The following is an 11,581-nucleotide window of genomic DNA, read 5'->3' on the forward strand; positions in this document are numbered from 1 at the left end:
ATATTTAATGATAAGCCTTGTAAGTGAAGTAAATAAGTGCTGATTTAAGTTAGCCTACCAGTTGATGCCATGTTAACTGAAAACAATGAGTTAACATTGAAATGCTTGTTTTTCACATTGAACCATTATTTTCTACTAGATGCTTTGTTGATGCAGATTTTGTACCTTTCCAGAAGCCTTCTGTTAGTTAATGAATAGTCATTTGTTTTGTGTTAGACAACTGATGGTGAGGTTCTCACCGGGAGGAAAGGAGGCCACAGGAAGAATGATTAATGAGAAGAACAGTCTGCTCTGCAGAATGTGAATGATGTATCTTTTCAAGGTCTAATGTCTATGGACCATTGTCTGACTATGATTAAACAGGGAGTTTGCTTATTCCCAGGAGCTTATTGAAACAAAGGATGCAGAAGACAAATAAAAGAATGTTGCCATCTGAAATATTGTGTGTTTATATTAGTGGGTGTTCCTGGACCAAGGCACAAATTTCCTTTGAGCTTTCCACTCAGGAGGGCTTTTTCCTTTTAGCTCTTGGCACGGGACTCCTCTCAAAGTTTCTCATATCTCTCATTATGGTAGGTTGCTTAGACAATTTCTTTGATGTCTGTTGATTTATAGCTGAGAATACTTTCCAGCTTGGCATGCAAAGGCTTTATGATTCTAATATATCTAGATTAGGAAATTTACTTTATGGAGCACGCTTGCTGTATTATTACAATATTTACTATAACCTTGACTACTGTTCTATTTTACCTCATCCTGAAATATCAATTATTAGATTAACTTCATTTTTACTGTTGATGCTTAAGAAAATAACTCTTACTGAATAAGTGATTAAATACTTGAACAACTGAGAATAAAACTTTTTAACTTACACAAATTCTCTTTGTTGACAGCACTAAAAGGCATTAGTGGATTGATATGTCATTGATTGATGTTGATGTTTGCTCCTTTTTTATTTCTCCTTGTCAATGTTCGAAGGTCCATACGACCAGTGGCAGGGGTTGGTTAATATTTACACCTGAAGATTGAGATATAGAAAACCCTGCTCCGTCAAATGGTAGCAAGAGGACAGTTCATGTCACAGAAGAAAAGGAGTTGAAATAGTTTGCCACAGTTTAGAATTGCCCTTGCCCCTATGTCCTAAGTTTAAACTTGAGCACTGAATGGGTTTGTGGTTTTGAAGGTGGATGCAGATGTAGTGTGAGTATCAACAGGGTTGTATGTTGCAATTGTCTAATTAGGAGTTTGTCGTTTTGTTGAAGCTATGTGTTTGGTGTTTTGATAGAGGCTGATAGATTACTCCTGTCTAAGCATTTGATGATGAGCAGTTGAAGTTGTTATCGAACTCAAAGTAGTCCAAGATCCCAGGATAGTTAAGAAATGATACGTTATGCTGTTATTTGTCTGCTAAGCCTTTGCGGTGCAGATTTGTGAGGTAATATCGAGTGCACAATTGCACAAATTGTGTACTAATATTGATTTGTATTAGTGGGACCTATTGCACACTGGGGAAACTAGATCAGACAATATGATTTCCCACTGGTCAAGATTTGAGTGTGTGTGTGTAAGGAGGTTGAAGGGCATTAAACCTTATTTCTGATTGTTTCTTGTGTGAATGCACTACTTCGAATCTTTTAGCAGAGCAGACAGATTTTTTTTTTGTTTATTGTGTTTGCTTAGAGTTGTAGAAAGATGGGATAGGTCAGTTGGTGTGAAGTGCCACACTGGGACTGGTTAACAAGTCAACAGGTATTACGTTGATATAGGTTTATACAAAGATAATTGTGACAAGATTGGAAGAATGTATTGACGTATACAGAAACGCAATCTGAACAAAAACATTGAAATTTTCTGAATCTAGTAATTGCTCAGATATTGTTGAATCTTTGTGATCATGAAATGGTTTAAAGGTCCTGTGGATTTGATGAGAGGTGAGGAGGAGTAGCAGTTCAGGAGAGTGAAAAGGTTCCACCGAAAGGTACGCCATGTCATTATATGTTGACAAATGTAGGGCTTCATACATGTTTGTGGCTTAATCAATGGTATAAAATTACTAAAAATTTAAAATCATTCAGATTTCCACAATATGGTAGTTCTCATTTAACAATTATTGAAAAATTGAGAGAAAGGTTATATGAAATGAAGCCACCTTCTAGTCCTACACAGTATGAACCATTAAATCTTTGAAAACAAGAAAGAGAAAAAAAAAGAATAGGGCTCAGAGAGCAGTGTGAAGTTACGCAGATGCTCAATGGGATGAAGAGCAGCGGATATGGGAACAATGCATAGTTGAGAGAACTAAAATTTAGCCAGCCATAACAACAGAAATGGCAAAAATGCAAGGAAATGATGAGGAGGCTGCAAGAAAAAATAACACTAATAGCAATTTAGGGGATGGCATTTTAGGTTTAAGGCTATTTTATTGGTTTTCAGTGAGGAAAGTGAGGTACAGAACTAAAAGCTCACCTACATCCACTGGCCAGTGAAGTAAATAGGTAAGGTAGATAGGTAAACTGGGAAAGGTGTAGGAACAAACAGGAGGTGGTGGAAAAGATGGGTGCACTAGGAGGAACTAGGGGAGACACGCCCAATCTTCAATATGTAACAGGAAAGCAACTGTGGGAGGGAGATGGCAAGGGAAGGCAGGAAGAGTCAATGCTCTGTGACTCCTGCTAGAAAGCAGTATAAATGGCATGGGGTAAGTGTCAGGACTTTAGTCTAGTTGTCTACTGGATGAACAGCATCATTCTCTGGGACTATGAGGAGGGGAATCTGCAGGTATGCTGGACATGTCAGTTCTCAAAAGTTCTGCACCAAAATCGAATGCAGGGCCCCCATGTCTTATCAAAGTGAGAAAGGTTGTGCTCAACAAAATCCATAAGCTTTTCCATGCTTCGGAGGTCCCATAGTTTATGTAGCCAGTCGGTGTGTTGTGGAGTCGTGTCTGTGCAGGACAGGAGGACTTGTTCAGCAGCGCAGAGGGCCAATGTGACTGCTCTCCCTTTCGCAGGGTAGAGTGGGTAGGTTATATAATTCGGGAAACCAAGTAATTTGTAGGTTGGAAATTTGAGGATATCTATTTCAAACATGTTGTTAATGTCCGCCAAACCTTCTGCCCAGTAGCTTTGCAGTTTAGGGCAGTGCCATAACAGGTGGGTCAATGTTGCCGGTTGACCATGTTGACACTAGCATCCTTCACTTTTTACCCACCTCCATTTGGCTAACCGAATTGGTAATACCAATAATATATTATTTTAAGTTGAGTTTCCTTTACAGTCTTGCTATGCTCTGAAGTGCGAGTTCTATTCAAGATATCATACCATTCTTACAAGTAAAGGGGCGTGTGCATTCTGGTTCCCATCACTTCTGTGCTCCTTAGAGGTTGTAGATGTATTAAAGAAAGTGTGTATGTCTGAGAGAAGTTCCTTGATGTCACTACAAGTAAGGAGTCATTTTTCAAAAGAGGCAAGGAGTCTACCAGCATGTGGTTACATTTTACACTGTTTAACCAAGTTGTGGACAGCCACATAATGCCAATGCTCTGATGCTAGTGTGCCATAGCCAGACTGAACTTGTAAGAATTCTAAAGATCCATTTTGATCAGAGAGGTCTCTCATCCTCTCACACGGGGAAAAAACATTTAATAAAAAAAAAAAGTACCTGCTCTGTCGCCGTGCCACTTCTCTCTTCCTGGTCACTGCAGGCAGGCACAAGCTCCCTGCCTACCCTGTGGCCAATCCTGATGCAGCTCAGAGCAGCATTAGGATTGGCTGGATCGCCCAGCCAGGAAGATCCCAGGGAGACCGGCAGCCTGAGCCTGCTCTCTCTAGCCCTTCAACACAGTGCAGAGTTGGAAAGAGCACAGTGCACGTGTGTCTTTGGTTTGCCCGAGACGGCCGGCCAAACACAAATGCATACTGAGGGGAGTTCACTCCCCCCATTTCCATCATCCCTCATGCCTCACCCCTTTAACAACAAAATGACAATAAACACAGTTTATTATTGTTTCAATGTTAACGTTTTGCAGCTACTGCTATGTAGCGGAGAAGCCGCCATTGCTAGTAGTGTATTAATAGGGATGCCCAGGCCTCTTCCATCAAGGGCAGATATGCCTGTTTCTTAGCCATGTGTGCTCTCTTACTATCCCAGATATAGCTTTCAATCAGGTGTTGCAGTATTGTGAGTTTCTGAGGGAGTGGTTGGAAAGTTTTGCAGGGACTGACATTTTAGATGCTTGGGGCCACATTTATACTTTTTGACGCAAAACTGCGCTAACGAACTTACCTTAATGTCCCTGGGATGGGTCCCTCCAGCCTTGGGTGTCCTCCTGGGGTTGGCAAGGGTGACAGGGGGTGTCCCTGGGGGCATGGGAGGGCACCTCTGGGCTCCTTCCGAGCCCACAGGTCCCTTAACTCCTGCCTTTTCCAGGCGCTAAAAAACGGCGCAAAAGCGGCCGTACGTCATTTTTTTTGACCCGCCCACTCCCGGGCGTGAATTTTGCCCGGGAGTGTAAATACGGCGCACATGCCTCGAAGTCAATTTTTTAGACGGGAACGCCTACCTTGCATATTATTAAGGCAAAGTAGGTGTCCACGCTAAAAAATGACGCAAACTCCATGGACTTTGGCGCTAGACACGTCTAACGCCAAAGTATAAATATGGAGTGAGTTTTGCGATGCAATTCCGGTGCAAACAGAGTATAAATATGCCCCTTGGTGTCCTCTATTCCACTACCAGTTGTGGCTCCCACAACAAGTACAGAGGGTGTTACAGCCACTAGTGTTACAGCTGTTACAGCCCCTGTTGATCCAATTATTTTTCAGATCGAGAAACCACTTTCAGTACTTCTGATTGCAGTTGCATCTATGGAAACAGTGCCTACAGGACCATTTGGTGATGGGATTTTGCCCCATGCTTTGGAGAAACTCCAGAAAATAAAAGGATGGGAGAAAAAGAATGGCCATCTCATAGCCAGTGAGGGATAAGGTCTCTAGATGTTCAAAAACTGAAGATGGTATTGAAAGAAATTATTAAAGAATATTTTGATATTTAACTTATGAATCAGTGTCAGGAAATTCATATTTAAGTAAAGAAATCACTAAATGAGCAGGTGATACTCAAGAAAAATGTACCTAAATAAATTAAATTATTGAGGTGGCTCTCACGAAGAGTGTCCCTTTACAGAAAAGTTTCAAGGCACAGTTATATGAGAAAGCTACTGTGGGAATGGGTCTTCAGGAAAGAATTACACATTGCTCAGTTGGTATTACCACTTCCTGAATTGCAAAAACAGCATGAGCTGCTCTCACCATTCCTTCATTGTTTTGTAAACATGAGCCATTCACATAGTCAGCCTCATCGAGAAGGTCAACTTCAATGTCTGGTCTTGGTGCATAAATTCATCACATCCAAGCAGTCTCGTTCAACTTCATCTCCATCAATTTCACTTTCAAGCAACAGTAATAATTTAACTTGACTGAGGCCCGGGTTGGAAGACCGCCACTCTAGTCTTCCGCCTGCTGGCCCTATTACGATTTTCCCACTGGCCCAGCAAGAAACACACCACAACATTGACTCTGGCTCGTAATCGAGCCGGCGGCAATGTTGCGGTGCATCAGGTGTGACAGCATCGGTCATGCTTTTCACTGTCTGTAATACAGGCAGTGAAAAGCATGACTGGGTTGTCCATGGGGGCCCCTGCACTTCCCATGCCAAGTGCAGCACCCCATCTCTGCTGGCCTTTGCATGAAAGTGAAACCGCCATGTAAAAGCTGGCGGGCACAGGACTTGTAATCCCCAGGGCAGTGCTGGTGGATGAAGACTGCCGGAACTGCCAGGCTGTCGGCCAGCCTAAAAGTGGTGGTGCCTGTGGTCAAACCGTGGCGCTTTCGCCACTGTCGTAATGTGGAGGTCGGACCGCAACTCTGGTGGCAGTGCGACCATCAAGCGAGTGTGGCGGTCTTAAGACTGCCACACTCGTAATGAGGGGCTCAGTGTTTGGCACCTCCTGAGAACAACATTTTATGCAGCAAGTATTTGTGGTTCGTAAATTGTAAGTATGCTTTCCTCTGCACAAGTGGAAAAATGAATTGCCCCGTACAAAAGCATGCAATCTTTCAGCCGAATTGAGAGTGAATATATTTACAGATAGTCAGTATGGCTTTGGGGTGCTCCATGATTTTCGGCAGTTGTGGTCTCAGAGGGGATTTATGATGTCATCTGGTTCTCTGACACATAATGGAGAATATGTGAAGAAACTGCAAGAAACTTTCAGTTACTGCAAGTTAAAATTATAGTTAAATGTGTAGCCCACAGAAGTGACAGTGACTATGTCACTGTTGGAAATAGATACTCAAATGAATTTGCATTATATTGTGCACTTGTTTTTAATGGAGAATACACAAATGAAACTGATGACCATGAGTCACATAGGAAGATCAGGTGAACCTTTTTATTTTATGAGCGCATTAGTTAAACCTCATTGTGATGCTAACTAGGGCAGAGCCACCAGGCTGATGAATAAGAATGTGCCCTGTGTGTCTGGAAGCAAACCGAGACCCTGGGCTGCACAATTCAGCCAACCACCCTGAAAAATCAGAAATGTACAGTGAAATAAGAGCTCCAAACAACATCATCTTCTTGGAATGGCTGTCCCTCTAAGAGCTGTCAGAGAACACCAGTCCAACCCAAAAGAAAATGAAAATATATTCCTATAAAAGTATGTTCAGTCTCCGCTGCTCCCTTCTCTGACAGAATAGCCAGTCTTTGACAGGAATACTCACTCCTTGGCTCCTCTTTGACAGCACACTGTGTCCCCACTGTGTAACTGTAAACCAAAAGATGATTTTACAATCATTATCACTCTAATCAGCAGTTGAAGACTGCCCGGAATCTAAATAAAACAGGCTTTAAAGATGTGCTTTGAGTGTGAGATGCAGGGGAAACAGCTGCCTCTGTCACTGGAGTGGAGGAGTGGGGTGAGTGGCAGGAGTCTCACTGCAAGCTGAGGATAAGCTCCTGGCCGAACTAGCAGAGAAGCAAGATTAAAAAGGCTTTATCTCTGAGTAGATAAGACTCTTTCATTAAGTCCTCTACTTAGCCCACAGAAGAACTCACATCCATGCTAGAAGATTTCTAGTATTTCTAGTCTGTCGTGGTATCCTCATAGTGGTAGAGAAGGGAGGTAAATCTCCATCTAACAACTTTGTATCTCTATCAGAAGTCACAGACCCCTTCTCCTGTCTGCCATTATTTGTCATCCACTCTGTCAGACTTTCAGAATCGATGAAGGCAAGGCACATGTTCCCACTGCAAAACCGTGACTAAGGTCATCAATTGGTCCTATCATGTCGCCAAGTCAGGCTGACGTCCGACTCAGCCCTTTTGAAACCTATCATATGTAAACATTTATTCCCAATACACATATTTGCAGACCCATGTGGTTTTTGTGGCTGGACTCCAGTCTACCATAGTGGCACTGGCACCGATCAGTGCTGCTGGTGTTTCAAGGGTCGGCCTGGCTTATAGGACAATCTAGCAGTGCCCGAAAGACTGCTCTGACAGGTCAAGGTGTGGGCCATATTTATTGGCTGTTTGTGGGACAGTATTCCATACTTTATAAAACACTCATACATTTTGGCCCTCATTACAACCCTGGTGGACGTCGGTAAAATGGCGAAAAGTACTGCCAACAGGCTGGTGGTACGTTTCCCCATTATATGACATTGGCGGTTTGGCTTAAGCCAAACCGCCAATGTACCACACAGTCCACCATGGTGGTAATGACCGCCGGGCTCAAGACTGCAATCTCCAGCAAGGCAGCCGTCACTAGCCCACCTGCGGAATTATGACCCCGTCTACTGCCATGGTTTTCGTGGCTTCCTCACCGCCACGAAAACCATGGCGGTAGACACTATCAGTGACAAGGAATCCATTCCCTGTCACTGATAGGGGTATTCCCTACCCCCTCCCCCTCCCCTGGTTTCCATCCAACCCCCCCACTCCAGACCCCCCCACGACATACACGCACCTTCATGCACCATCTAACACACGCATATACACACTCATACCCACAATCATCCACTCATGCATACATCCATTCACCCACACAGCCATACCTACATGCTCACACGCATGCACACAACACAACATACACGCACTCACACATCCATACACGCACACATGGACAACATGCATCTCACACCCGCATACACGCATGCTCAGACAGACACACACACACACAACACACCCTCCCCCTGTCAGAGCACCCGACTTACCTGATTGCAGGGGGTCCTCCAGCAGGAGATGGGGCGCTGCTGCCAGCAGCAGGGTCTGCCAGCAGAACACCGCCAGACAGTATCATGTGTCATGATACAGTCTGCGGTGGGCTACTGGCATGGCGCTGCTGCTGGCAGCAGCACCACCTTACCACCATCCATCACCATGGCTGCAGCCAGAATTCTGCCGTCCTTCTGGCGGAATTCCAGCTGCAGTCATAATTTGGTGGATGGCTGGTAGCCGTAGCAACAGTCTTTTGGTGGCCATCGCTGTGGCGGTAGGCAGTATATACCGCCAATGTTGTAATGAGGGCATTTGTCTTTGTTAGTTGAAAACTGCCTCAATTTACAAACATGGGACACATTTTCATCTATCAGATTTGCTAATAGTGGCCAATTTTGTTTTGGTGGCTGGGCCTCTTTTCTGCCCCAGTCTAACCTTAGGTGTTCCTCCAAAATGCCGCCATGCCACTAGGACAGAATATGAAACTCTGCAGTATTTATTCTCGGCCTCCAAGTATGTCTTGCAATAGGGAGATTAAAACAGAACTGAACAAGATATTGGTGGATCTCTCTGTGTCTTGGCGCTGGAGGTCATAAATGGTGTCAGGCAGGAATGGAGATAGTCAGTGAGGCCCTGAATAGGGCCCAGAAGTCTGAGCACATCGCTCGACCCATGAACCAGGACTTGACGGAAGTGAGTGAGAACAGCATTCATGATGTGAGAAGAAGGTAGAATGCCCCTTCCAGAGAAGACCTGGGAGGTGGGCTGGAAACTCCAATTGACCTTGGATAAACATCTACAGTTAAAACATAATACACTTAAATAATTAATTTATTGTTAGCTTTTTAAATGCAGTTGTCATCTCAGTATGTGGCAGATAAAGGTTTAGATGCAAGAAAGTAGTTGTGAAAAGAGTCAGATATTTGCTACTGTAGAATAGTTTTTACATTTGGAAAGAATGCTCAAGTTTTATGGGATTCACAAACAGCCATACTTCTCGAAAAGTGTGTTAACCACATATTTCCAGGAGTACTCACATGTTTAATGTTTGTGCATGTAGAAATGGTGTAAATTCCTTCCTACATAATTCTGATGCAAATATAAATTTGCACACACATTTGTTCCTTAGGAGGAATCATTTTTTCACGTTGGGATATTACTTCTCTTAAACACCCCTTACATATGGGAGTGTTCCCTCCTCATTCCCACCCTGGAAGCCTGCCTTCTCCTAGCTTCCACGGGAGCAAATACATTTCATTTCCTGGCTGAGAACTAGCTACCACGTTCCTGCAAACATCAAAAGTGCACATGTTTCTGGCTGGTCCTATTTTATGCAAGCTGACCTACCCAGGAATCTTGAAAATCCTTCACCAATCCTCAAGATGGAGACTCACCCAAGGCTGCTTCTCAAAAGGCATGGACAGAGACCCACTCCAAAGTATCAGGTGATCAATTCCACATTCTTTGCATCCTACAGTTCCTGTAGACAGTTCAACTCCACAATCCATTTAGAAAGCTCCATGTGACGTTCTATGCAGTCACTCCATTTTCCAGTCCCACAGCCAGCTTAGTCCTACAGCTCCCACAGAATGCTTCACATTAGTGTTTCTGCAGCCTCCCCCATGTCACAATGTCACGCACTATGGCTGGCTCCATTTCACACATGCTACAACACTTTTGGGCATATTTATACTGTTTGCACCGAATGTGCGTCAAAGATTTTGATGCACAATCGCAAACCGTGCACCATATTTAAACTTTGAGCCCCCAGCCCGCAAACGCCAAAATCCTGCTGTGTGCGTCATTTTCTGGATGCAGGAAACCGCCTTGCGTTAATGATATGCAGGGTAGGCGTTCCCGTCCAAAAAATTACTTAAAGAGCCGTGTGCCCTATTTATGCTACTGTGCAAAAATGATGCACGGCCGGGAGGCGGAGTCGGAAAATGACGCACAACCTGTTTTGCGTCAAAAAATAACGCCTGGGTCAGGGCAGATGTTAAAATGGGGCAAACACACCACTACTTAAGGAAAATGCACACAAGCAACAGCATAGCTCCAAAAGGAAGACATGGAGGTGCTTTTCATCCAGCATGCATGCAGACGTAGAGCACAGGACCAACAACAGCAGCTTTCACAACACCAGCAGTGACCCCAAAGGCAACACAGAAGGTAGGAGAAGATATTCCGCACCAGGACAACCCTTCTGGGACTCCGCCAACAAGACATCATTCAGAGGTACAGGCTCAACTGGCAAGCCATTCAGCAGCTGCTGTGCAACATTGAGTCACAGTTGGCACCCAGCTTGCAGACACCCCGCACCATTCCACTAGAAACCAAGCTGCTAGCTGTACTCCACATGTTGGCAAGTGTCTTCTTTCAAACCACTGGCACCCTGGTTGCTGGGATCTCACAGCCATCATTCTCCACCTTCCTACCCAAGGTACTGGATGCCATCATCTCACTCACACCCCGCCACATCAGCTTCCCCAACACACAGATGAAGCAGCAGGAGACAAAACAGGGGTTTTACCAAATTAATGGCTTCCCACACGTCCTTGGTGCCATTGACTGCACACATGTACTCATTGTGCCACTTGCTGCAACCGAACATCTATACCGCAACAGGAAGCACACACACTCCATTAATGTGCAGCCCATTGTCGATCACCGGGGTTTGATCACCAACATCATGGCAAAGTATCCTGGGAGTGTACATGATTCATTCATCTTCCGTCACTGCACCATCAATCAACACTTCCAGGATGGACAGTATGGCAATGGCCTACTTGTTGGTAAGTACAGAAACCTACTGATATACACACTACACAGCAACCTTCTAGGACACACAACACATACACCACTACATCGACACGTGGACAGGAACACACTGAGGTTGTGGCACTGCTAGGCATGTTTGATATCCTCAGCCAATGAGAAACACACCTAGGGACAAATGACCGTTCCAAATAACAACTGATGCCACGCCACAGACACAAGGGAAAGATTTAAAACGACACAATGACAAACACATGGCCCCAACTGGCACTACATCTGGGAAGATTAATCTTTCAATATCACATCAATAACACTCAATCCAACACCCTTCAAACCAATACGTACTGTGTAAGGGGTGTGTAATGTGTTTTGCTGCAGGTCAAACACCATGACACACATAGCATGATGATGACTACAATGAAGGCCACGTGCAATCATTGAGGCTGTACCAATATCTCACATCACTCCTGCTCTCACATTGCCCACTACCACTACCAAGAAGCAAGTAGACTGTGCGAAGAACACA

The sequence above is a fragment of the Pleurodeles waltl genome, chromosome 2_1 (assembly GCF_031143425.1).
Source record: "Pleurodeles waltl isolate 20211129_DDA chromosome 2_1, aPleWal1.hap1.20221129, whole genome shotgun sequence".
Classification (NCBI taxonomy): Eukaryota; Metazoa; Chordata; class Amphibia; order Caudata; family Salamandridae; genus Pleurodeles; species Pleurodeles waltl.